The sequence below is a fragment of the Stegodyphus dumicola genome, chromosome 10 (genome assembly GCF_044657685.1).
Source record: "Stegodyphus dumicola isolate Sdum_Otavi_A_Nest chromosome 10, ASM4465768v1".
NCBI classification, from domain to species: Eukaryota; Metazoa; Arthropoda; class Arachnida; order Araneae; family Eresidae; genus Stegodyphus; species Stegodyphus dumicola.
The window spans coordinates 101,683,886-101,711,565 of NC_140777.1; the positions used below are offsets into that span (position 1 = coordinate 101,683,886).

At 31.8% G+C, this 27,680-nt stretch overlaps 1 protein-coding gene across 3 annotated transcripts in view; it reads right to left on the reverse strand.

Moving 5' to 3' along the window:
• LOC118204065 (DGAT1/2-independent enzyme synthesizing storage lipids-like) overlaps window positions 1-24,193 on the reverse strand; it is an 84,920-nt gene extending 60,727 nt beyond the window's left edge. The window contains exons 1-2 of one of the 3 annotated variants that reach the window (XM_085825317.1): window positions 24,057-24,193; window positions 116-211 (exon numbers count right to left, since the gene is read on the reverse strand). The gene's annotated coding sequence lies outside the window, so the exon portion shown is untranslated. Of the gene's footprint in view, window positions 1-115; window positions 212-453; window positions 597-24,056 lie in introns of those variants that run through there. The other 2 variants (XM_035376386.2, XM_085825318.1) reach the window with 2 other exon arrangements.
• Window positions 24,194-27,680: the final 3,487 nt, after the last annotated feature.

Consider the following 27,680-nt stretch of genomic DNA (forward strand, 5'->3'; position numbering starts at 1 on the left):
CTAAAAATCTGAACAATTGTTAGGGGTATTGTTAGGGTAGACTGAATATCATACATATATACATGGAATGTAAACGAATAACCATTTATTCTAAAGTTAGAAGATGAGTACTCACTTTGATAGCTTTCAAATTACAATAGTAAATAAAGGACTTGCTAAACCGAGCATCAGCAATGATCCAAATTTGCAGTACAAGTTATCTATTTTCAACCTATGAAAGTTCAAAAATTAAAACCATACTCTTTAAATACAAAATGCATTCTCAATCTTTCTTTTACATGATTTGAAACCACATTCATATTTTTTATTTTACCCAAATTCATACCGAAAACATAATTATTTTGCAGGACGTATATTAAGATCACACAAAAATAACACTAATTTTTACGAAAATAACGATTTCTTTAAAAGCCGAAAAAAAGTTTATATATGTTCAAAGTAAGAAGTACATACAAATTTGCTCCCAGTTAGAACTTTAAATTCTTATATTCTTTTCAAAACAGGAAAAACAAACACTTATTACATACAGTTACGCAATACAATGACAAACAGTCATGTTTTGCAGTCGGTCAATCCTTCTGCTCGCCAAGTGCTTGATCAAGGATCAACGTAGTTCATTTATGGAGAGCATTAGGCTAGGCCTTTAACTCTACATCATCAAAGATACAATAATTACATCAGAAGAGGGGTTCATCTAATACGGGAAAAATTTTGAAGCCTAAAATAAAATAATTGGATTGGATTATTTAATTATGGCAAAGCACACGAGGGCTATCTGCCTAAAGGAAGAGATGCCTTCGTGGAGGACTTTCTAAGGGAAACTGGCTCGTATACAAGTTAGACAGGGGGAAAACCACAAAAACGCTTATGCAGCCAGCCCGTTTGCGGGATTCAAACCTCGGACCGAACTACCAGTGTTCAGCTTCTTTATCGCTCGGCCGCTGGTGTGCCTAAAATAAAATAAATAAAAGCTTTTCAGATAATGCCTTCCGCATTTTAAAGAAAGGTAAGAACTCAAGAAGGTCTTTTTATTTCGTGTCTAGATAGGGCCAGAAATCAATTTTGATAGGAGCAGTCATCATTCATAAATTTAGAAGAGAAATAATAGGTGCAAAAGACTTCCTTGATTCTTGATATCAACAATAAATAAAAATATCTTAAGTCACAAAGCAGACCGAAAGATATCTATTTCCTTCGCAACACGTTTCTTACGCATTTCGTTTACAAACACGGCTTCGATTTTTTTATCACCCTTTATTATACTTTTAACTCTAATGTTATTAAAAATAATCAAAGACTAAGATAAATCTAATTGCAGTATGGAATGTGTCGAATCAAATCAAATTCATATGGTAGAGAGGATATAACGCTTCAACAGGTAACTAATAAAAATATTGCATTTTATTGGAAATAATTTTATGTTCCTGCACAGATTGCAGATGAGATTCTATTAATTCTCTCTCTTTAATAAAATTTTTTACGCTACATTTCTAAGATAACAAATTATTTATGTTCATTTCTAGCTCTTTTCAACTCTTTGAATGCGCACTTTCGGTGATTTAAATGCCCATTTTCGGTTTTTGCATCTTTATGAAATCTTTAATATCTCGGTTTGTAATTAACGTAGAAACAAAAGCAGACCAGTTTTGGAAAGCTAAATAAACAATCTATCCAATGAACGAATAAAACTACAAAAATTGGCCTTTTCAACGTGTTCGGATACCTTAATTGATTCTTAAATGCTTCTCTTCACCCATTAAACGGGTTGTATTTCTTCCCCCCCAAGGGGTCGATTGCTATCAGTTCTTTAAATGTCGCATTAATTAGCGGCCAAAATCTCCCCCCTCCTCTCAGCTGGTTCTTCTGAGTTGCTAAGACTCGACTAACGGGTCCTCCCCGCCTTTTTTCGCCCAGCTACCCCGAGTGGGTGCGAGTTCCAAGTTTATTGACCTCGCGCTAGCTCTTTTTCCGTCTGCTTTGTGACTTCCGATATTTTATTTATTGTTGATATCAAGAATCAAGGAAGTCTTTTGCACCTATTATTTCTCTTCTAAATTTATCTACAAGATATCTAGGGGTCTAGTCTGGACACCGGTCGAGATCGATATCGGAAAACTAGTCGGGATTCTCTTTCCATTCGACAGCAGAAGGGAGAGCGAGTCTGTCCAAGGCCAACTAGATATCTACAGGCCTGCTCCAAGCTGATGATCACATGATCTGACGTCATAATCTTAGGCTTTCAATTTTGTTAGTTGAGCTTGCTTCGCCATAGGACTAGTGCTAGTGAGATAATTGTTTACATGTGTTTTTTCTTCTGAAAAATTTTGTATTTTACCGGAAAGTACAATATTATATTGTGAATTCGAATTTATAAGAAAAAGTGTGTTTTAGAATGCCAAGAAAGTGTAGTGTACCTAAATGCCGATCAAATTAGGATAGCACTACTGAACATGTGTCCACTTTCAAATTTCCTTCGGATCCTGTACTCTCTCAGAAATGGATAAAAAATATTAATCGCAAAGATTTTGTAGCTGGCAAACACAGTAGTGTATGCATTAAGCATTTCGAAGAAGAATTTATCGTTCGAGAAGATAAAGCTGTTCGTGATGATGAGACGGTATTAGTAGTTCCTAGAACTATTCCAGCTTTAAAAAAAGATACTTATCCAACGATTTTTCAAAACCAGCCATCTTATTTATCGAAGAAACTTCCCACAAAAAGAAAAACACCGGAAGAAAGAGAAGCAGAAATTGATATTCGTTGTGATAAACAATTTGAACAGTGGAAAAAGAATTATATTATTAGCGATTTTGAAAACCTAATAAATGGTTTTGCAAAAAAAATAGATCTTCCCTCTTCATGGATATTCATTACCAAAGTAAGATCTTTTGGCTATCAAAATTAGAATTTTTAAACTGTCCAAAAGTGCTTGTATCTTTAAAAATATTGGAAGATTTAAATGTAAGAGGTTTTTTCAATGAAAATGAAATTCCCATTGAATAGTTCAATTGGATATTTAGAGAAGAAAAGCTATGTGATAAATGGTCTAAACTTGAGACAATGATTAGCCATTTGGATGGCTTTTCTGCTTCTGATATTCATGATGACTGCAATTTAAATTTAGATAAAATATCAAAACTACTGTTGAAATGTGCAGAAACAGAAAATAACCCACATTCTGAGAAATTTTAAGTTTTTGTATGAACAGATTCAATTAATGCAAATGAAACAGCCTTCGTATAGTGCAGAATTCCTTGCCTGGTCTTGTTATATATTTTAGTGTAATCCAAACAGCTACAATATTATACGTAACAGAAGGTATTTTATATTGCCTCATCCGTCATACTTAAGGAAGTTATCTCTGAAAATTGGCCGAGCAGATTCTGGATTGCAAACAAGTCACTGGATGTATTTGAAAAAAAAATGTGAAATTTTAAATGATTCTGAAAAAATTGTCAATTTATTATTAGATAAGATATATATAAAACCACAAGTTTCGTATAAAAGTGGTCGTGTTTTAGGTTTTTCAGATAATTCACAGATGGAGGCCACAACTCTGCAAACATTTATGATAAGCTCTATATTATCAAAAAACAGAGATATTGTAGCAATGTTTCCCATAAAAAACTTATCATAACATCAATTATTAATGTTTACAAAACAAGTAATTGACCATGTACAGTCTTGTGGCTATCGAATTATAACTCTAATATCAGACAATAATAGAATTAACAGAAATATGTTCGAAATGCTTTGTGGTGGTGCATTAAAATCCTCATTTATAAACCCTACCATGCATAATCTTCCTATATTTATATTATTTGATATAGTTCATTTATTGAAATCTATACGAAACAACTGGTTCAATCAGAAAGATTCAAACCAAACATTTTTTATACCGTCATTTGAAAACTCAAATATTGTTTACAATTCCAGTGTTCTACATTTAAAAAAATTGTATGAAATAAAAAAAATGATAATATTAAAATGGCTCCAACTTTATCAAGAAAAGTTTTATTTCCGTCTTCTATAGAGAAGCAGAATGTAAGTACTGCTATTAAACGTTTTGATGAAAAGACTTTAGCTGCTCTGCAAATTGAATCACAGAATAATAGAACTGGGTATGGAAAAGATGTCTTAGGAACTAAACATTTTATTGATATAATTTTAAAGTGGTGAAAAATTGTGAATGTTAAACACTCTAAAAAGGCCGTACAGTTTTGAGATGTATTTATGCAGCCTAAAAGGACACCAGAAGATAAAAGCTTAGAATATTTATCACAGTTTTGTTCGTGGCTTATATCATGGAACGATTTTTGCCCAACAACAAAAAACTAAGTCACAAATTGGTAAACTGTCAAAAGAAACCCAAGTTGCTCTTCTCCATACAACAGCAACATTGAATGAACTTTCAAAGTATTTATTAAAAGAATTTAAATTACCTTTTATTCTTTTAGGAAAATTTCAGACAGATAACCTTGAGGGACGTTTCGGTCAATTTCGACAAATGAGTGGCTGTAATTATAATGTATCATTACAGCAGATTATAGAGTCGGAAAGAAAACTAAAATTAATTAGTTTGCTTAAAATGCAGTCTTCTGAGAAAGGTTAATTTATTTTACAACATTTTTCTTGTAATGATATTGAAGATTTTAATGATTATCAACTTATTGATAAGGAATTTGTTGATGTTTTGCGTCAATCCAATGATGTTAATGTTACAGAAAAAGATATAATGTGTCTAATTTACATTTCTGGATATGTTTGTAGATCTGTATTGAAGCATATAAATTGTAATCTTTGCAAGAAAAAATTAATTCTTGACAAAGAATTAATAGTTGAATATAGTGAAGATTTTGCATACTTAGCTGCTATTGATCGAGGTGGTTTATTTTGGCCAACAGAATTTGTGCTTTTCATTAATACCTCTGCATTTAAAATATTATCAATCCTAATATCTGAAATGTATGAGAAATTATATATTTCATCAAAAAATCAACGTTCTATATTAATAAGTCTCATCACAGAGAAAGTTGAAAACAGGATTATTTGGGATGATAGTATTTGTGAGTGAGGCAAATCATTGCATGATTTGTTGAAAAGTTGTGCCACATGCATTTCCAATATATTGCTGAATAATTACTGTAAGGTTAAAAATAACAATTTAAAGGAAACCAATGACCAAAAAAGAAAAATGAGTAAATTAAATAATTCTGGAATTTAGGTGAATTTTTTACGTAATTTTAAAGTTAAATAATTAGTATTTACAAACTGTGTATAATTGAGCCATGGATATATATATGAAATTACCTGATCGCGAAAAAGTATATACCCTTTCCAAAGATGAACATTTCCACGTATAAAATAAATAAAATATCCAATAAAGAGAAAGATATGGCTTCAATTAGATAAGCTTTAAGATAAACAAATTGTAGATCATGATTTAAAAGTAATTTTGACTAAAACTAAAGCAGAAGAAAAGACGAGCGAGAACAATGAAAAAAGATTATGTAGTATGATGTATGAAATGATAGAAGAACTAAATTCAATAGAGGCTCATGAAGTCTGGAAATTAGTTGAAAGATCCATCAATAAGAAAATTACGATTTTTACAAAAACTACAAAATAAGATTTTTGATGTAAAAACTGCATATTTAAATGGATACTTGAATAAACCAATTTACATGGAACAACCACCTGGATTTAAATCAGATTCAGACTGCCAAGCATTAATAGATTGGATAAAAAACCAAAACAAAGTAGTAGTTCAAGGCACATTAATCGAAATCCTTTGCCGTAAGCCAAAACAACTGGCTAAATCATGTTTATTTTTGTAGACCTCAAATCAGGGGCTACAATGATAAGCCTGTTTTGGCATTCATATTTCAAAAATTTGAATGGCAAACTTCTTGTTGATGTGAATTAATGATGTTTAACTTAATAATTAATATCTTATAACGTAATGATTTGCTGGATTTTTCATTGCTTAATACTGCATGCATCTTTTACTATTTGTCTATTATTAAATAAATTTACAGTGTATATTTAATCAGATGTTCTTTCATAAGAATTTTTTATAGCATGATATGGTGCTCATTGGGGTAGATTGCATAGTTATGATCTCACTTTATTTTCAGGGAATTTTATAATATATTTTTGGATATGCTACAAGATTTCTCGGCTAATCTTTGGAATATGGTAACAGGTAGTTTGGCGACATTTTGGTAAGGCGATAAAGGTTACTAGCTAGGACTTTAGCAGTGTACGTGGATAAAGTCAAGAGTGTGCGACATGCCATTTTTGTGCAATTCTGGGATGTTTTTTTAAGTGAAAATAGGCCGACATGTACATGGATACCGTGCATGTGCTATTCTTAAAAACGCGGCAAGCAGTGGGCGATTCTGCACTTTCTCCCAATTTCGCACCTAATCTTCGTCATGATTAAGCACTTTTGTTCCATAAAAGTTCTAATATAAGCGTAATTAAATGTTGAGTTAAAAAAAAAAAAAAACATGCCTTTACTCTGAGAAAACAAAATGGCATCCAAAACAAAACTAGTAGGTTGCTGTAGCGGGGTTGGTCGCCAAAAAATCGCCAAGTTACCATAATCCAAAGATTAAACGATTTCTCGTATAATGTTCATGCTTTAAAACATCTTTAAAATAAAACTTTTTCCCTCATATACAGTCAAAAGTCGTTAATCCGGACTCGTCGGGACTTTGGCGATTCCGGATTATCGATTTTTCCGGATTATAGATCATCAGTTTAAATCTCAAAAGATGACATGCAGGAATTCTAAAATTAAAAATATGAAACCTTAATTTATGAAATAAAGAACAATTATAATCTAAAGTGTATCAAAATTTACAAAAAAAAAAAGCTTTATATTTATTTGTTTACTTTATTAAACATTTCTTTCAATGTAAGTTGTTTTAAGTTGCTTCGTTTTATGTGATAATACTTTCTCTTTAATTCTATAAACAGACACAATTTCTTGTTCAGTTACAAAGTTCCGCTGTTCAAGTCCCGTTAATTATTGTGTCGAGAATACCGACTAACTTGTCAATCGAAATTTTTTCGTTTTCACTAACCTCTCTGTCACATTCTTCATGTCTTTATCCATTTTTTGCAGCAATTTCACTTTTTGTTTGATGGACATCGAAACATACTTTCGTTTTGTATGATCCTTTGGAAGCTCCAGAATCGGAAATTCTATTTGACATAATCGAAAGTTCAAGTTTACTTTTATAAAATTGCTCTTACAGTCTGCAAAAAATAATAATCCGGATCCAATTCGAAGATTAAGGAACAACGCAATCATCAACATTAACTGAAATAGATAATTAGATAATTTTAGATTATGCCGTCCGTTATACATAAAACGTGCACGCAAAAACGTATTCTGTGCTTGCGCACACGCATATGCACAGTGGTAAAAGGTCTTACGCGCACGCGTAAACGCCTATGCGCATGTGTCAACGCAGCGCATGCGCAGAAAGTTTTTAGCTTTGAGGGCCGGATTATAGATCATTCTGGATTATGGGTGTCCAAATTAACGACTTTTGACTGTATTTCCCAAAATGTTCACCTGTACGTTTATAATTAAAAAGTACCGGTACTTACGTATTATCGCAACCAGGTCAAAATTCGCATAAATTGCGAAATTTGGCAACCCTACATGTTATACGTAGTTTTGTAAAAAGAGCATGTGGAGATTCACAAAATTTTCCTGCATTTTCGTGCAAATTTTTGTAATTTATGAGAAAATAGCAGTGTACATGGATAAAGTGAAGAGTGTGCGTAATGCCATTTTTGTGCAATTCTGGGATGTTTTTTTAAGTAAAAATAAGTCGATGTGTACATGGTTATGGCGAATACGGTTTTTAATCAGTGCTAAAAGCAATAGCCAAAAGATTTCCGCCGAAAAAATAATTCTGCAACTTATTCAAATTCGAAACCGGAAGGGTTTAATTTCTATTTTATATTTTAAAAGAAAATAATATAAAAAAACTGTATTAAAATTATCTGTAATTAATAAATGTACATTTTCTTTCTATTCATACTTTTTTACTCAAACTTAAATAGCGTCAACCTGGTTGCGATAATACGTAAGTACCAAAGTACCTTAAGATATTAGATTGAATGTTGAAACGTCGTTATGAGAAAGAAAAAAAATTGGCTTTTGCTTCAATAGGATTGCATGTAAAATCATAAATGTAAATCAAAATTTTATTAAAATTAATATGTTTATGAATTTTGTTATGAAATATCACATATCTTTTTAATATTTAAGCAGTATAAATCAATCTAATTAATTTAAGCAATACAAATTAATGTAGTAGTATGTGGTGTACAAAGAGTTTAAATATTTTTAAAAGAAAAAAAAAAAAAAAAAAGAAGAATGTCTAAATTAATTGAATACTAAGCGTCTGTAAACTATATCCATGTTGGCATATAGAATGATATAGATGATATATTGTGATATCAGTGAGTCGTAGAAACTTATTCAAGTTTGAAGTTTATTTTTGTGGACCTCACATCAGAGTCTACAATAATAATGTTCCATTATTAATATTTAAAAAATTCAAATGACAACTTATTGCAGATGTGAAATGATAATTTCAACTGGCTAATCAGTATCTTATACTATCGTAATGACTCTCAGGATTTTTCATTGCTTAATATTGTGATTTTTAATGAGATGTATTAAGAGTGTATTTTTAATCAGATTTTCTTTCATACGAATTTTTTGGAGCATGATATGATGCTCATTGGGATTGATTGCATAGTTATGATCTTGCTTTTTTAAGAGAATTTGAAATATATTTTTGAATATTCTGTGTAATGTTTTTGCTATAAAACATCTTTAGAATGAACCTTTTTTTCAATATGTAGACTAAACTTCAGATATACTTTTAATATATTAATAAGATTTATGTATTTCACTTAATGTCCACATGTGTATTTATTATTAAAAAGCATCTTAGGTTCTCTGATTGAATCTTGAAAAATCTTTATGGGAATGAAGAAAAGAGAGTTCATTTTGCTTCAATATCATTGCACCGAAAAATAATTATAAAGCAATATTTTATTATATTAGAATTAATGAATTGATATTAATTTTATTATGAAATACTATATATGTTTGTTTAGTAGTCAAGCAGTATAAATCAGTCTTCATAATTTAAGCAATATAAAATCATCTGAGAGCATTAACATATTTTTTCTTTTTATTACAAAATGAAAACATCTCATGTTTAGTTCATTACATATGTTATATTTTCATTGATATTAACATACCGTATCATTTTTATAAATAATTTTGTGTCCATTTTATTTCTGTATAAAAGTTCAGATATGTTTCAGTTTATTTAAATCAGCTCTGCTATATTTACAATATCACTCGAATCTTATTTTTATTTTCTGTTTGATAAATCGGTAGAACGGTATTTAGTATTTAAATATCCATCATTACGATGTAATATAGTACGTTATTATTCCTAAAATTCGAAATATTAGTTGTAAAAATTAATTTAACTTGACTTGAGTTTGAAATAAAACGCTGCGTACTACATAAATGAATCAGTCGGCTGCGTCTACCGAGGAACGATCGCCTTCGATTGTGACGTCACAAATCGGTGGAGCAGGCCTGTAGATATCTAGTTGGCCTTGGTCTGGCCCGTTCAAATTCCGTCGGCGGAAAGTGAAATGGAAATTCCGTGCAGAAGTGACGTTTATTGCATAGCAACCAGTCTATCTCACCTCTACATTGCTCCAGGCTCAGGGAAGGGGGGTAGTTGTAGTCAAAGGGGCCGTTTCGCACGTGCTTATTACTGAGGATGGCGGTAGAAAGAAAAAATCGAGTTCGAGTAAATGGTGAAATTTTTCCAAAAAATACGCTGCTCGATTTAGTAAAGAGTATGGAAAAAAGAAATGGGGAACGTTAATGGATATTTTAAACGCAGAAAGAAATGGTCTTTTCAAAACTTCAGGTATGTGAAGAAACGTAAACATAATTTTACGTATGATCTTTTGCAAAATGGAAATTTTCTAAAAGGTTACATGTTTGTAAACTATTTGTTAACAGGAATTTTATGATTAAAATACGTTATTTTGTCTGAAAAGGTTATGCAACAACGTCATAAGTCAAATCATTGAAATATAGCACCGCGTACGCTTGTTTAATATTCCTAATGAATTTGAATAAAAAAAAAATTTAATTTTTAGCAACCCATGATTATATCAATAATTTTATTTATTCAGGAATTATACCTATCACGTAGCTACAATTATACTATGTATCGTAGATACCAATAAGCAGTGAATAAAAATACAACAAACTTTTAACAAAAGTAATCAAAAGAAAAATAAAAAAAATTAAATAACTATAGGTTAAATCATAAAACATATAATCTTGCACACACACACACATATATATATATATATATTAACATATGCAGTGAAAGGAAATTGCAATACATATTCCTATATATACCCTTTTTACATCGATCCCACCAGTGACCGTGTGGTAAAATCGCTGAACACTGGTAGTTCGGTCCGAGGTCCAAATACTGCAAACGGGTTTGTTGCATTACCAACATATCTCTGATAACCAATATCTGTCATTACCAACATATTTCTCGTAATTTCCAAAAGCATAAAAAGTAAAGGCATACAAAACCTGTTTTAAATAAATAACTATATGTATATGTAAATGTATTATAAATATATTAATATATGCAATCTGTTATATATATATATATATATATATATATATATATATATATATATATATATATAACTGTATAAATATATTAACAGATGCAGTAAAAGAGATTGAAGTACTTATATATTTATATCCTTTTTAAATCGATCGCACCAGCGGCCGGTAAAATCGCTGAACACTAGAAGTTCGGTTCAACGTTGGAATCCCGCGAACGGGCTGGTTGCATGGACGTTTTCGTGTTTTTCCCCATGTGTTACGTGTATACGAGCTAGTTTTCCTTAGAATGTCCTCCACGAAGGCAACCCTCACTTTAGGCAGATAGCCTTCGAGGCTTTGCCGTAATTACATAAAACTAAAACTAAGCACTTTTTAGATCTGAATAAATATACACAAAACTGATGTAATATCTAAAAGTAGACCACATTAAAAATTCTGATAACTAATTATAAATCTTGCATTATAATACTGACAAGAATTTAACCGAAAATTATACAGGAATTTAACTTGTTTTATACAGGAAATTCTAGAAACTATTGGAAATTGACAATGATATCGGAACAGTTAAAACTACTTAAATAAATTTTTTAACTCAAAGCAATTTAATGTAAATGTTGAATTTAGGATTGCATAGTTTGAATTATATATTGCATATTCTTTAATGCATGTCTAATGTATTATATTTTTATACACTACAAATTCAAATAAAAGTAGAGGGAAATACATTATAATTTAAAACATAAAATTTCAAAATTTATAAATTACTCATCAAAACATGAAATTAAGTACATTGATGTATACATTAGTTTAAAAATTACAATTTTAAATTAAAAGTATGCACCCCTTCTTTATATGTGAAATAGAAAAACACCAAATATATTATTTTCACTAAAATTTAGTTAAGGCATTGGTAATGTAGAATAAATAAATAATGTAGAATCGTCAGCATTAAATGCGTTATTACTATAGCGAAATACTCGAGTTTTTCACAAATCTTAAGAAATTAAAATATCTATTACGTACACTTTCAAAAACAATCCGTGACCTCCGCCGTCCTCAGTTCAGCTCTAAAACGACAGTCAGAAACTTAAACGGCAGCTGTCCAGCTGACGGTAAAACTTCCGACGCGTCGATCTCTGTAATGATCGAGACGATGACACCAGACTCGCTCTCTGTCGAGTAGATGGCAAAAAGCGACCCGTTCTTCTATCTCGACGGTGTCCAGACTAGGGCCCCTAGTTAGCCTTCGTCAACGTCGCTCACTAATGATGTCTTTATTGACAAACTTCAAAATGGAGTTAGAATCAGGAACAATGAATGGAAAGTGCTGTAATTGCTCCATATTTTTCACACTTTCTCTAGTGCAAATCTACCTATACATGGTTAGTGCCCAGATGGACCAGAAATTTTTTGTAAATATCAACGACCTGTATCAGTTAGAAGAGTGTACCCAAACAAACCCAAAGGACAGGTCCAAAGAATGTAATTAACATTCTTAAGAGTGTATATAAAACTATGCGAGCAGAAGCTCTTTTAAAAGTGCTTATAAAGAAAGACACAAAATGCAAACAAAATTTTAATGAAATTTTTTGGAAATTTATGCCAATAGTTGCCATTGTGGAATTACAAACTCTTAAATTGGGAGGCATATATAGCTGTTGTACACTTTAACAGAGGGCTTTTAGGCTTACTAAGATATTTTAAATTATATAGGTATGCAACATGGTGAATATTCAGTCGAGAGATTTAGTAAGCTCGACATGGAGCGAATAAGTAAATCAAAATATCACTCACTACCCAGAGTAAAAATTGCCACAAAAAACAAATAGGCTGAATATAAACAGAAAAACAGATAAAGTTGAACAAAAGGAAGGTATAACCTATAGATATAGGGAGTTTTTAGGTATCTGGGTCAAGATTTAATAATGAAAATAAAGCATTTTAAACTTTAAATGCATTTTTCTCAAAATCTATTTTTTCTAGAAACCGGCTCACTTGGTGCAAGATAAATCAAATTATTATTACTTTATTTTTATGAAACGTTGTATGCTTAATCTATATATAGTTATCTATATATCTACATATCAGAATATTTATATGTTAAATATTTTTGAAATTGTCGCTTGTTATTTAAATAATGACATCGTGAATTTATCGAAAATCTCATAAAAAATTTCAAAATTCTGAAATTTTTTTACTGGTTAAAATATTTTTAAAATCCTATGTAATTCCCTAGATAAAAGCATGTAATTTATTATTCTATGATCTTTTTTAAAATAACTTTAATATTTTTTCATATAGAACGTTTCAAATTGTTTTAAAATTTGCTTAAAATTTCCCGTAAATTTTATATTTTTTGCAGGATAATAATAGAATATATTAAATTTTGATAGTGCATAATTAATCTCTGTAGATAATAAATGAGAAAATGTGTTTATACTCGTAGTATACTTATACTGCTTTTTTGAAGAAGAAAAAAAGTGCTCCGAACGTAGTCTGATTCCTTAAAAGTTAAGTGCAGTCGCGTGCGGCTGCGGAGATAAGGTGGTTTCTTGTTAAAGAGACGCTAAAAGACTCTTTTTAAAGAGTTGTAGTACGGGGTTCCTCCATCAATGCCTATATGCATTGTTAACGCGGAGGCGGTATGGATTCAGGAACGTCAGGTCCAGCATAGATCGGGCGTAGAGAGGAGAATTAGTGGTTAACTCGCACGCGGAAACTCCGTCTGGCCAAGTACAAGTTAATAATTTTAATGATGTGAGCCGGAAAACCAAGTAGCATGAGCTTGTAAATAAGTCCGCCATGGAAAACCTTGTCAAAGGCTTTGGCTATGTAAAGATGGACAATTCAAGTTTTCTTTTCCTTACGAAAGCCTGCGTGAGTGAATTCCACTACACGGCTTAACTGGTGTACCTTGGAGTGTTTAGGTCGGAAGCCGAATTGTTCCGGAATGATCAGATTTTGATCTCGACATAATTCATTCAGGCGATTAAGTAAGACAAATTATGTACTTTGGAGAGTGAAGAAAGCAGACTAATTGGTCTTTCATTGATGGGTAAATTAAAATTTTGCCTCAGTTTTGGAATGGGGACGACCGCCGCAATTTTCCAACGGTCGAAGAAGTAGCTTCTCCTGAGCATAAAATTAATAAGTGCCGTAATCCAAACAACAAACATTACGGGGGAATTCTTAATCATGCGATTAGAGATACAATCTATGCCTGGTGCTTTATTTGGCTTTAGTCTTTCAATGTACTCCATCACCTCTTTAGGATCAGTGGGCCTGAGTTCAGGCGTGATAGGTTGCGTTTGAAACTCTTCAATACGCGAATGTATGTGCTCTTGTGTAACCGGACGGTTACAGTAGGCGTCGTTATTTGGAATAAATTGTGTTGCAAGGCTGTCAGCTAAAACTTTAGCCTTTTCAGTATCTGTGTAAACCATCTGTGCGTCATCGGTCATTTGAAGGAGCGGAATGTGTCTAAATTGTTTGCGTATCCGGGCGGCGGCACGCCAAACTGAATTATATTCAGTCGTTAAGTACTCAATGTAGTGTTTCCACTCCGTCTGTTTAAAAAGACGGGATTCAGTCCATATCTCGTTCTGTATTTTGCGAAGTTAGGCGCGGATACTGAGATCTCTGGACCTTCCAAGTGCTTGAATGTCATCGAGTGTGAATTTTAAAGCTGAAAAAGAAAGGAGGTTAGATAATATATCCCTACATATAGTAATACTATATTACTATACCTATGGGAATAAATGATTATTTTTCTCTAAGAGAAAAAATTCGTAAGTCCAGACCAAGAAACTGGCACAAAAAATGGCAATTAGAAGGTATACACTATTAACACGTACGACTTAGTATGAGAGAGATTTGAAAATCTAACCTAATAAAGCCCTTTTTTTAGACTCACAGCAAGCACTTCGGATATGTTTCTTTCCAGGAAATGAATACATCTGATATTTCTTTGTGATAGAGAGAGCAGCAGTGCGACACTTTTTGAAAAGACAAAATATGTTTGAACTAAAGATTTCTTAATAGGTAACCTTAAAGTGAAATTGAATTAAAAATCATATAAATAATTATTAGTTCTAATAAGCTGACAAAGTAATATCGAAACTCCTAAGACCTAATAAGAATGTGAAACTGTTCCGATATGCTGTTCATGATCCTTACGGCTACATGCAATCGAAAATTCCGCCACGGGATGTTAGAAGTTTTCATTATTGTTATCGCGAATCCATTTTTATTTCTAATTGTGGCAAAGTACACTAGAGCGTATTTCAAGATGAATGCCACTTAGCTATTAAATTTAACTCTGAAATTTAAAAAAAAAAAAAAATGATTATGTTAGCTACTAAAAAATATAAGCTGAAAACATATCTTTGACTTAATCTCAAGAACCAAAGGAACTTTCGAACGCATATTAGCTTACATATACGAACCAAGAACAAAGAGCACACAAACACACTCGAATTTAATAGAGAAATTCTTCACCTGTTTTCAGTTTAAATCCAGTCAAAGGATATGGATCTCGGATGGCTACCAACACTACTGACACGACGACGCGTTATCATGAGAGCCATAAGTATTTCTTATGGAATAACATATTTTTAAGTTAGATTTCTCTTCTTCATCGTTAGTAGTCTCATAAGATCAAACAGAGATCTGAGATCAAATTTCAAATCAAACAAAAATTCAAATGAAATGAATTCGATGTTGGATTCGTTAGATAGCTTGAAGACCTTGAAAGAAACGCAACGTTATACTTTTCATTGCTACACTGATCACAAGACATTATTTTCCCACATTAGAGGCAGTCATTTCTCTTTTTAATGATTTTTTTTTCCATTGTAGGGACTAAAAAATACAAAATGCGAGATATATAAAAGTTTTTCTTTTTTTTTTAAGTTATTCGGTTTTAATTAAATACATTAGGTAATACAAAATAGTTGTTTTGCTATCCCACTGCTCCTAATACTACATGGTTAAAAACAAAACCGTCGGGGGTGAGATTATGATTAGAAGTGCACTGGAACATAAGCAGAATTTGAAGGAAAGTAAAAGTAATAGCATAAATATGAAATTAATTTTTTAAGTTTTATTTTAATTAAGTTATTTATCTATTTTTGAAAATTTTGATTCAAAATCAGGCTTGTTAGTAGCCCCATAAATCTCTGAAATGATAAAAAATGTTGAGATAGCAAAAAAAAGGTCTTCTACTTTTAGTATATTTAACTATAGCGCTGCAGCTTAAAAATGTTCTCTTATACTGTATATACTCGTATTTTAATATTTAAAGATTAAAATTTAATATATATTTTAATCTTTAAAGATTAGAAATTAAATGTGGTAGCATGCAGCATACAGTGAGCTTTCATAGCAGATAGTCAACAACATATAAAATATCATATGCATGTACCGGTTTCTAAAGAGTGATTTTATGTGGTCTTAAAAACTACTTTAGACACTATTAGACTGTCAAAGGAGTTTTCATTCCGTCTGAAAATGTATGCCTTAGTCTTATGAAAGTTTTAAATAGAGCTTTTTATCATTTTAACCTGAAATTGAATAAAAGTCACAACTTGTCCAGACCATCAAAACTCCGTTACTTGCGGGTATTGAAGTAAAAGACCGCACATGAAAACTACACAAATTTGGCCTAACTAAGCTACCTCAGACTAATAGCGAATTTTAACTTCCGCTAACAAATGGCTAATGCCGAAATACAAAATGGCAGAGCTGGGGAATAGAAAGTAAAGCTGTGAGAGTTGTTATCAAAAGCTTTATACTCAAAGCATTAAAAACCCACGCCTTAAATATTCTTAACTCATTTGCATCCTGATGAGAACTAACGAAAAGCAGATGTAATAGTACTCATCCAAATGATAAAAATTGGTTAATTAACATAAAATGCCTAATCATTTTTCTCACTTTTGAAAAATGAATGAGAGTGTGGGAGAAAGCATTTTTAAAAATTATGCTCTCTATTAAATTTGAGATGTTTGTATTAATTTCCGAAATTTATTGAAAACTTTTTATTTTAAGACTAACGCAGAATTTGTTCCTCGTCTACAGTGTTTTAATATTCTGTATAATGAGTTTTAAAGAGAAAAATAAAGCAGTATCACACATTTGCAAGACTTAGTTTTGAGACAGACTAAAGAAAACTAAGCTGTTGCACAGCAATCTACTAATTCAGCAGTTAAATGGCAGAACTGTGCAACGGCGCACGGATGGCATATTTTACAAGTGCACATCTGTGTGGCCACCGAGGGAGTGGCTTCTAGGATGGACCAATGAGCATCCAGTAATATTCCTATCATGTCACATGACCTTTCGCATGCTTTAAGATTTAAGCAAGAAGGTTGAATATATTCTGCCACGCAATTTTCTGTACAAAATAATTAAAACATCGTCGATTGCTTCTGAAACTTTTCATTGCGAAGTTAGATCAAATACAGGAAATTATGAAGATTTCACTACCTGGTTGAAATAAATACAAAAACATGTTGGATACTTCAAAAATATCGATGTGAAATATTACTTAATAAGTGGTAAATAAGATGAATAAAGAAATATGTGATAAACATCTGAGCCCAAATGCAATCTTTATATAAAACTATGCGTATGAGAAAAGAATTGACACCAATTATATATGTAAATAGAAGTCAGCCCTTTTTATTGCAATCTATATGAAAAAGATGTTCTATAATAATAACCAATGCAGAATTTTATTCAAAGTGAACTTTACTAATTTGTATTCGTATACATTTAGTGCGTTAAATTTCACATTTAATACATGCTCACCTTGAAATGTACTGTCTACACAAAAAATACTCATCAAATAGAGTGAATTTATCGTATTCACAATGAGTATATTCAGTTTATTCATATAAAATTTTTAATGTTAGCAATGGATATAATCAGATCATATGTGTTCTGAATCTTACACTTCAGAACTAAAATCAAAAGAATGTAAGCACTGAAATAAGAAAGCACTAGATTCATTGTAAACACTTTCAATCATTCTCAGCTCAATTAAAAAAATATACACTTGAATTCTCTTAACCCACATAATATGCCGCGAATATCAATCCTAATATTAATGAGTGATAAAAATCGCGAAAGTGAAATGTCAGCGATTAATCAAACTCAGAAAACGAAAGCACTACGAGATTTTCTACTATTACGCCATATATTTATAACTGTCAAACAAATGCAAATTAAAACGTAAACAACATACGCTCACATGCATGAAGATTTAGCGTCACAAGAGCAGTAGCAGCTCATTGGTTCATTTTCGAAACCCCTCCCTCAGTGGCTACGCTGATGTGCACTTGTGAAATATGCGCACGGATGAAAAGTAACAGAATCATCATAATAATAATTTTAAAAAAAAATCTGCATTCAGTAGGTGGACTAACTCCCCCCTTCCCTATTTGATAATAAACTTCAGTGCCTTAAATACGTCATTTTATTTTCTTAGTGCGTTAAAAATTTTATTGTTTGATAATCAAAGGTGGAAGTTTAAATATGAAACGAATTTTCTCCTTCCCCCTTCACATTATTTTAGATCTATTATTTTGTTTTTTCCGTTCATATTGGCACTGCTAATATCAGTTCGAATCTCACTGCCCTTTAACTATTCATATTGCCATCCTCTTTTTCTTCTTTTTACTGTTTTTAATGAAAAAGTCGATGACATAAGAAATCACAACTGATAATATTCATCACAGGTTTATGCTTTTTCTTTCCCATTCAACATTGTTAAAAACTGAGCTTAATTATTGCATCATAATACAGCAGAAACTCGATTATCTGAGGATTCGGATAACACCTTGAATGATCGAAAACTCGATTAACAGAGAATAAAGGTTTGAACCATGGTAAATTTTCGTTCGACAAGACTTTCTAAAGATGTTTGTTTGAAATTATAAAGTTGTATGATCAAGTAATGCTATTACTATTTTAGCACAGTGTCTCAAACTGACAGCCTCGGAAGTAATTTTACACGGCACACTAATGCTTTCCTGTAAATTAATTAACATTATCATGACAAAAATTTAAAGAAAAAGTTTAAGATTTTAATGATTTGAAGTCCAGTTTTGCGTGATTTTTATTACCATTAAAAAAGAAAGTAATTAACGCCTTGAAAAATCTACAAATTGAGCTAATTGATTTACACTATGAATGAAAATTTGAAGATACAGGTTTAATTAATTTTTGTTAGTACTTATCAAAAGATAAATGCCCACGATATTTTACACCTGTTATTTCATTTTCAATTTGCAATAAGAATAATTGCTTTATTTGAGAATACATGCATATGTGAATAGGTTTTTTCCGCTGTGGAAAATTAATATTCCCAGAAAAGAACCAGATTTACAGATGAGAATCTACAATGTGAGATGAATATACGTTTTATAATTTTTCTCTGAGGTTACAAAGAACGACAAAATCGAAACACCAGCAGGTACTGTAGTTGAAAATCATAGCAAGAAATAAAAATGTTTATAATTATTTACATACACAAATATGTGTTTTTTTCTATATGTGTCGAAGAAAAATTTAGTAACTAAAAGAAAGAGAATTGGTTGCTATCATTTATTCTCCAGTTTTGTTCCGCGTAAAAAAATTTCGCAATTTGTGTACGTTTAGTTTAAATTAAAAGCAAGTTAAGTATTGGTTAATTGAAGAATTTTAGAATTATTTGAAATAATTTAATATGTAGCTGTCGGTACGATTTAATTACAAAATGTAACCAACAGAAATTTCTTGCATTGCCAACTTTAGATTTCAGACATAAAAGAAATTAAAAAATTTCCTTTGCATCTTTATTATTACTGTTTATGTGTTTTGATAGATATTTAGTACGTTTAAAAGAGCACGAAGGACGTCGCTCTAAGTATTAAAGAGCTTTGCTGCAGGTTTCAGGGCCACTAGTGGCGGAGCGGTAAAACCGCTAAACATTGGTAGATTGACATCCCACGAAACGGACTGACGACTTCAAATTTTTTGCTCTTTTTCTTACATGTATCTACGAGCCAAGTTTCTTTTAAAAAGTTCTCTACGAAGATATATTTCCCTTTAGTTAGATAGCATTTTTGCGCTTTAATGCGACATTTTTACTTTTGCTAAGTTGGCAAACTCGTATTCAGTAAAATGTTATACTCGTTATAAAAAAATCAAGCGCAAAATATTTAACTCTAGTACCAGACAAACTGGCAGAGATACTTCGTGTTAAATTCGAGAAATATTTAGGGGCCGTACACAAATTGAAAAGAAAAATGTTTGCATGTGTATGTAATTAAAAATAAAATATCAGTTCAAAAAAACGCTTCTGATGTTAAGATATTATGTGACGAGCATTTCTATGCACATTTTATAAAATGTATTGATCAATATAGTTTTTTTTTTTTTTTTTTTTCTCCCAAAATGAAAAAAATTATTGACAGAAACTCAGAGAATTCGTGTTGTAGAAAAGACTGGCAGGTTCAGTGTTGGCATGCAGCCAACTCGTAATAATATTAATTAATTAAAAATGAAAATATTTGTACTTTGAATGATTTTTTGTACAATTACTCGATTATGATTCCAAAGCAATAAAACTTCACGAAAATATTAACAACGTGTTTTCAGACTTTGGAAACTTAAAAATTATTTGTCTGAAAATTCTTTCAGCATACCAAATGTAAAAACATTATAAATTAAAGACACTAGTAAATCACAAAACAATATCTCTAACGGCATTTAAGAAAGAAAAAAAATAACCTCTAACTATTCTAATTTATTTATTAGCCGAACCCTCAATGGAAATTGAATATGACGTCAAAAATGAGAAATTTTGGAATTAAATGTATCGGGCATTTTTTGTCGTACAAGAATCGAACACTCTGTGTTTTATTTATTTATTTATTTATTTATTTTTATATCGATTACAAAATTTTCCAAAGTATACGTTTGGAAACCGAAGAAACGTATAAAAATTTTTTACAAACTTGATTTAAAAAAAAAAAAAAAAAAAAAAAAAAAAACATGAGTCTTTGCATCATTTAAGACAAAGTATTTATCTACAGTCAACATTTGTAAAAATAAAGGCCGGTAAGCATTTTTCTGCCTATGGTACATACACAGCCTTCAAATTCGAATTCTATTCTATAGGCACGATTTTACTACCCTGTAATTTTTATTTGCGCTAAATAAGACTTTATAAAAATTAAAAACTTTATTAAAAGCATTAAAGGAAATTCCACGTAAATTTGGAAGAGTATATAGTAAATCTCAGAAATTTTAAGCTTATTATTTTATTTTACAGATAGAAGTTAGGCTAACGCCTCTATAGTATCATAGGTGATTGATGTATTGCTGTAGCTAACTTAATATTACACTTTCAGTCGCAGTTTGAAATTCTGACCGAGAACCCCCGGATTCGAGCCTGGGTCCTGAATACTGAAGCTAGCCTCAATAACCACTATCATGTTTGGGTGACTTTTAAAGGTTAAAACATATTATTAATTTCTGTTATTTTAGTTGATACAGAACATTGTATTTCTCTTCAGAAATCAAACTATAGAATTGGTATTATGGACCAAGCCAATAAATTTAAGTTTTGATTATTGTTTTACAAAATAAAGGAATCATGAGCTAAAATTAATAATTAATTGTGTATAGCTTTAATTTTTGTAATTTAAACTCAGTTTTTATTACAACATATGTTTGCAGAGCGTATTCCTTCAATAAAAACACGAATTAGTATATATTCCTTGCAATTTTAACTTTTTAAATATTTACAACTTTCTGTAAATAGTTTTATAATGTGCAAGCCAAATGTTGAGAAATAATCATTGATAGTGTGAAAAGCACAGATTTGAGAAGTAATAGTTTGTGGTAACTGGCTTCTATTTTGTTTTAACGATTAAAATTCAGAAACGTTTTCTCATGATATGAAGTTGTGGTATTTGTTTTATTACAGACTAGCAGCTAAGCGGCCAGTCTTCGTCTGTTTTTTAAATGTACCACAAAAATGCCTGAACGAAACATGAAACGTTAAATATAAAAACTACGCAGAATTTTATTCTGCAGAACAATTTCATTAAAAAAAATGTATTATATATAACAAAATTATAATGAAAAAATGTATTACATATAAAAAATTACATTGAAATAAGCAATATCCTTAATACAGATATTAATTATCCTAATAAATAAATTAACCAACTTCCCGTTGCCTTCTCTCAACAAACGTCCAGTATCCAAGAGAAACACTAAATTAAAAAATTGCACAGAATTATCGCCCTCATTTTTCCAAGTTGCAACAGTGCTGATTTTCAACAGTCAGAAGTCCAGTATACAACTGAATGAAAATCTGTTGCCAAAACCACATTTCTAAAAAAAATGAAACTATTCAAAATGATGCGATAAAATCAAAAGGATAAAACAAAACAAAACAAAAAATCTGATTCGAATTCTGAAAAAATCGCTTCGAGGTGCACTAGATGCACCTAAATATCAAGTTTCATAAACCGGGGTCTGCACGAGCGAAAGGCACACAGACTCTCTCTTTTATTATATGTAGAGATTATTTAAATTGTCTAGTGGGAAGCATTAAAAATCAAAATAAAATTTCAAATGCACTATTAGAAATTATCTTAAAAATTGATTCCACATCTTATTTTCGGCTTAAAAAATATCACGTACTCCACATTCAGTGCTTTAAAAGCAGTATTGGATGAAGCTTGATAAAAATGGCGTTAAAAATTTATCTGTTGTCCTTATAATCCTTGTCATATTTAAATCAATCGTATTCATCAAAAGACAGCTATTAAATTAATCAATTTTAGTTTCTTCACTTAATCATCATATTTAACCTGTTTACCATACGTAACATATTTACTAATCAACATACTTACACGTACTTACTGGACTTAATCGTATTCTGTACTGATCATTAGATTAGCATAATATGATGATTTTTCGAAAAAGGCAAGTTGAAATTTGATACTTTATAGTGGAAAATATTTATATAAACCATAAAGATTTATTGGTGTATGAGATCAATTTCCTAGCACAGAAAATGTTATATGAATTATCTAAAAAAATGTCCTAAAGAAATGTATACTTATATAAATTCATATTAATGCTCAAAAGAGGAAAAACCAATGATAATATCTTCTTAGAGGCGTTTTCAAGATTCTAAAAATTTAAGGTAAAACATTAATCTCACTAAAGTTTACACAATGCTAAAAAAAAAAGTGTGTGTGTGATTATGGCAAAGCCTCGAGGGCTATCTGCCTAAGAGGAGGGATGCCTTCGTGGAGGACTTTCTAAGGAAAAATGGCTCGTATACACGTTACACATGGGGAAAACCACGAAAACGCCCATGCAGCCAGCCCGTTCGCGGGATTCGAACCTCGGACCTAACTACCAGTGTTCAGCGACTTTACCGCTCGGCCGCTGGTGGGCCCCTAAAAAAAAAAGAACAATGCATTTAATTATATACTTGTTGCCCAGAGTGTACTACTCTTACACCACAAATGCATGCTGGAAGGCGGGATAAAATACTTTATATATTTCTCATTTTAAAGGCGACTGAGGATAAGGAAACCCAATCGCCATACCCTGGTGTTGACGAATTATTGTCCCCCACCGTTTAGTTCGAGCCCCCTCTTGAGTCACTAGAGTATTTTTCAAGCAAGAGACGGAAAAATGTGCAAATAGACGTGAAAAATGTACTAGTCAGGACTTAAAACCTGGACCTTTTGAATACGCACCGAGTGTGCTACCGTAACACGACGAGGCATGCTGAAAGGAGAGAGAAAATACCTTATATCTATTGCGGACTTGACTAGCAAAAGTTTTTATTATTATTATTATTTATTTACCGCGGAAAAGAGATTTTTGTCAAGAAAAGAATATTCATCTTTGACGTAATCTAAAAAAACTGAAAAAAAAAGTGGTCTCTTTTCAGGTGATAATAAAGAACACATTAAAAGGATAACATACATATCAACTCCTAATAAAATAAAAACTAACAAAACATTATTGTTTAGTTACTATTTTAAACAGAAACCAATTAGAAATTTTATTTTTTAAGAAGTACTAGCACTAATGTTCTGGGGAAATAATTTGTTTACACAATACTTATATGTGGTAACAATATAAAACATGATTAAAGGAGCTATATTTAGCGAATTACAAAAAAGATAAAATATGGCATGTAATTAATTATAACAAGCGAAAAGAATTTTTCGTATTTATAAACAAAAAAGGAAAATTTAATATTGAAATAATATAAAGAAATTCAGTATTAAAATAAAACAGATTTCATTACCTGTCTTAGCATCATAAAGGTCCCGTTTATATAGTATACTAAGATAAATGTTCTTGTTAGGAATATTTTATCATCGTAAGTTTCCACTTGCTTTTGTTAGAGTTTGCTTGAGGAAGATGAATGAATATCATGAGAGAATAAAGAGTGGAACAACAGGTTTGCGTTTGGTCACTTCGCATTTCCTCTTTCGCAAACCGCGAGTAAATGCTTTTAGAGGAATAAAAAAAAGAGAAGGAAAATTCAAACCTTTCCTGGTTATGGAGATTTGATCTTTGTTTGAAAGAAAAGTTCTTTCAGTGCTTTTATCAATATTTCAAATCGATAAATGCAGTTAGAAACAAAAGTAAAATTCTTAAACAGTATTTTGTTTTTCTGAGGGCTTTATCAATAACTCAAAATCAATAAATACAATTATAAAAAAGAAAAAACATCTACATAAAAACTGGCATTCATACAAGAAATAAATCAAACGACTCTATGTAAAGGTTCGCAATTTATTGTATAAGAAATCTCATTTATTAATTACAGTAATGCTGAAAATGTTCATAAAATTACCCAGTTGGATATACTGCAAATTAAAAATATTTTAATTATATTAATTAAAAAGGATATTAGAAAAACTAATAAAAACCAAATGATTCTATATCAAGATGAGTCACATAATGCATTAGAAATAATTTTTATAAATTAAAATAACTCTTCAAAAGATCTTAAAATTTAAATGCTGTATTATAAATTAATTGTAATTTAGTTATTAAAATCGTTATTTTTAGTAATAATTCAATATTAATTAACTAAATAATAAAACAAATAGTTTAAATTATAGTCATTAAGATTTTTTTCGATGTCGGGAAACTAAAGAAATGGGCAATGTTCCGGCCGGGACTGGAATCTCGACCTTTCGAATACGCGCCGAGTGTGCTACCATTACACAACGAAGGCAGGCAGAAAAGAGGGAGAAAATACCTTATAAGATTATTAAGACTTTTGTTTACTACTTTTAAATGTTTAATTTGATATGCAGTCACATTCTGGTTAAATTTGAAAGATAACTAAAAAATGATCTTGTGTTATGGCAAACAGTAACACCCCGTCACCTAGCAACAGGCAACAGAATTGCCTGTTGCAAGGTGACAGGGATAATAAAGGGCTTATATTTCTCATAATGACAAATAATGTAACATGAATTCATGGCCAAAAATTTGAAGAGATTTTCTAATATCAAAGAATATCTATAAGAAGAAAATCTAAAGATGATAACCTAAAGAATAAGAATATTATCTAAGATATGCCTGCTTATAAATTGTATATTAAAATTATTAAGAAAATTATTGTTTTAAATCTTTCAGTTTGTTATGCAGCTGCTGAAAAAAAAATTATATAAGTCTATATTAAATCACACTGAATCAAAGGAATAATATTAAACAAGAGTGTTTTTCTATGCAACGTTTATTCACGAACACCCAAGACGAAGTATTACACATGCACAAATATGATGTCACATTGTCTTTTACATGGACATTATCAAAGCCAACTTAAGGCCTGTCAGACTGGACGAAATTCCCGTTCGCAGTTTTCAGTGGGTTTCGCGAAATTTGTCACTAGGTGGCCCTCGTGATTTGCTATACTCTGGCTATACACTTTTGGTGGTCGTGTGCTTAATGCATGATATAATTAAAGAAAATAAGAGTAGACAATCTTCTATAACAAAAGAATATATTAAGTACTAAATTACAATTTAAATTACATTACAGAGATCAACACAGAGCTCGGAACACAGTTCATGCTACCGTCGCGTACAGGTTGTCTCACCAGAAGTCTGAGTGATTAATGACTTCACTTTGCTGCTCCGATTAAGAACTGGATTTTACACGTGGCGCCATCTCAGGAATAGAAGTTGAAGTATCTGTCGGAACGCCACAGTACTCCCCCCCAAGTACCATCGGTACGTTATAAGTACTTTGGGTTAAATTTAACTTTTCTTCCAGATCTAGTAGTTTTAGGTTGCTCTTTAACGGGATGTAAGCTTTCTTCCGGGAGTGATCTTGATGAGGAAGTTGTTGGATCTTGCATTAGAAATGCTGGTTTGAGACGATCGATTCCAATCACTGATTGTTTGCCATTGCAGATGATGGTGAAATGTTTCGGTGTTCGTTTGACAACTTTGAATGGATCATCGTATGAAGGTGTTAAAGTTGGCTTGATTGCATCGTTGCGCACGAATACATGCGAAGATGTCTCAAGCGCAGGATGTACAAAATAGCTTGGCTGGTTATGCGAAGATGCTGGGGTTGGCGAGATATTGCTCATGGTCTCATGTAAACGTTGAAGGAAATGTTGGAGGGTCGATAACTGGAGTAGATTCTGGGTGAAAGAATTCACCTGGCAGACGGAGGGTTGCACCATATAACATTTCAGCACAAGTGCTACCAATGTCTTCTTTGAATGCTGTGCGAAGACCAAGCAAGGACTAGGGCTAAGGCTTCTGTCCAGTGTGTGCTACTGTGGCACTTCAGACCTTGTTTGAGAGATCGGTGAAAGCGTTCCACCATCCCACTTCCAGATGGATGGTATGGTGTTGTGCGAATATGGCGAATGCCAAGAAGAGAGGTGAGGGATGCGAACAAGTGACATTGAAATTGTCGGCCTTGGTCAGTAGTGATGGTGGTAGGCATGCCAAATCTTGAAAGCCACTGGGAGATGAATGCTCGAGCTACAGTTTCAGCGGATATTTTTCAATAGGAATGGCTTCAGGCCCATCTTGTGTACCGATCGATACAATTGAGGAGGTAAGTGTAACCATTTGAAGGAGGCAATGGGCCAACCAAGTCTAAGTGCACATGATCAAAGCGTCTTGCTGGAAGGTTAAATTGTTGAATGGGGCTGTGAGTGTGACGGGATACTTTACACCGTTGACATCTAATACATGAACGAGTCCATTCTTTGATGTCTTGATTCATTGCTGGCCAGACAAATCTGTCTGCGATCAGCTTTTTGGTGGCACGGATTCCAGGATGTGCTAAATTGTGCAAGGCATTAAACACTTCACGTCTAAAATTGACAGGAATATAGGGGACGTATTCTATTGTTCTCTATGTCACAGTAAATTTTAAGCGTTAGATCAATGTGCAGCGGTTGTAACTGAAGGGAGGTTTGTGGATTTGAGATTAGGTTCTTGAGTTCCTCATCATGCAATTGAGCTTTTGCAATTTCAGAGAAATCTGGGGTAGTGAGGTTGATATTGTTTACCCGAGACAAGGCATCAGCGACACAATTATCAGTACCAGAGACATATCTGATATCTGTACTAAACTGGGGCGATGAAATCCAGATGTCGAAGCTGACGAGGAGAACATGAGTCAGAGTTTTTTCTAAAAGCGAAGGTTAATGGTCGATGATCGGTGAAAATGATGAAGTCGTGTCCTTCCAAGTTGTGCCGGAAGTATTTAACAGCACAGTACACAGCAAGTAGCTCTCTGTCATATGTGCTGTATTTCCTTTCTGCAGTAGTAAGTTTTCTGGAAAAGAATGCCATTGGGGAAAGTCCTTTAGTGGTATGGGCTTGAAGCACTGCTCCTATGGCCGTTGTCAGATGCATCTACCATTATAGAGAGCTGATCACTA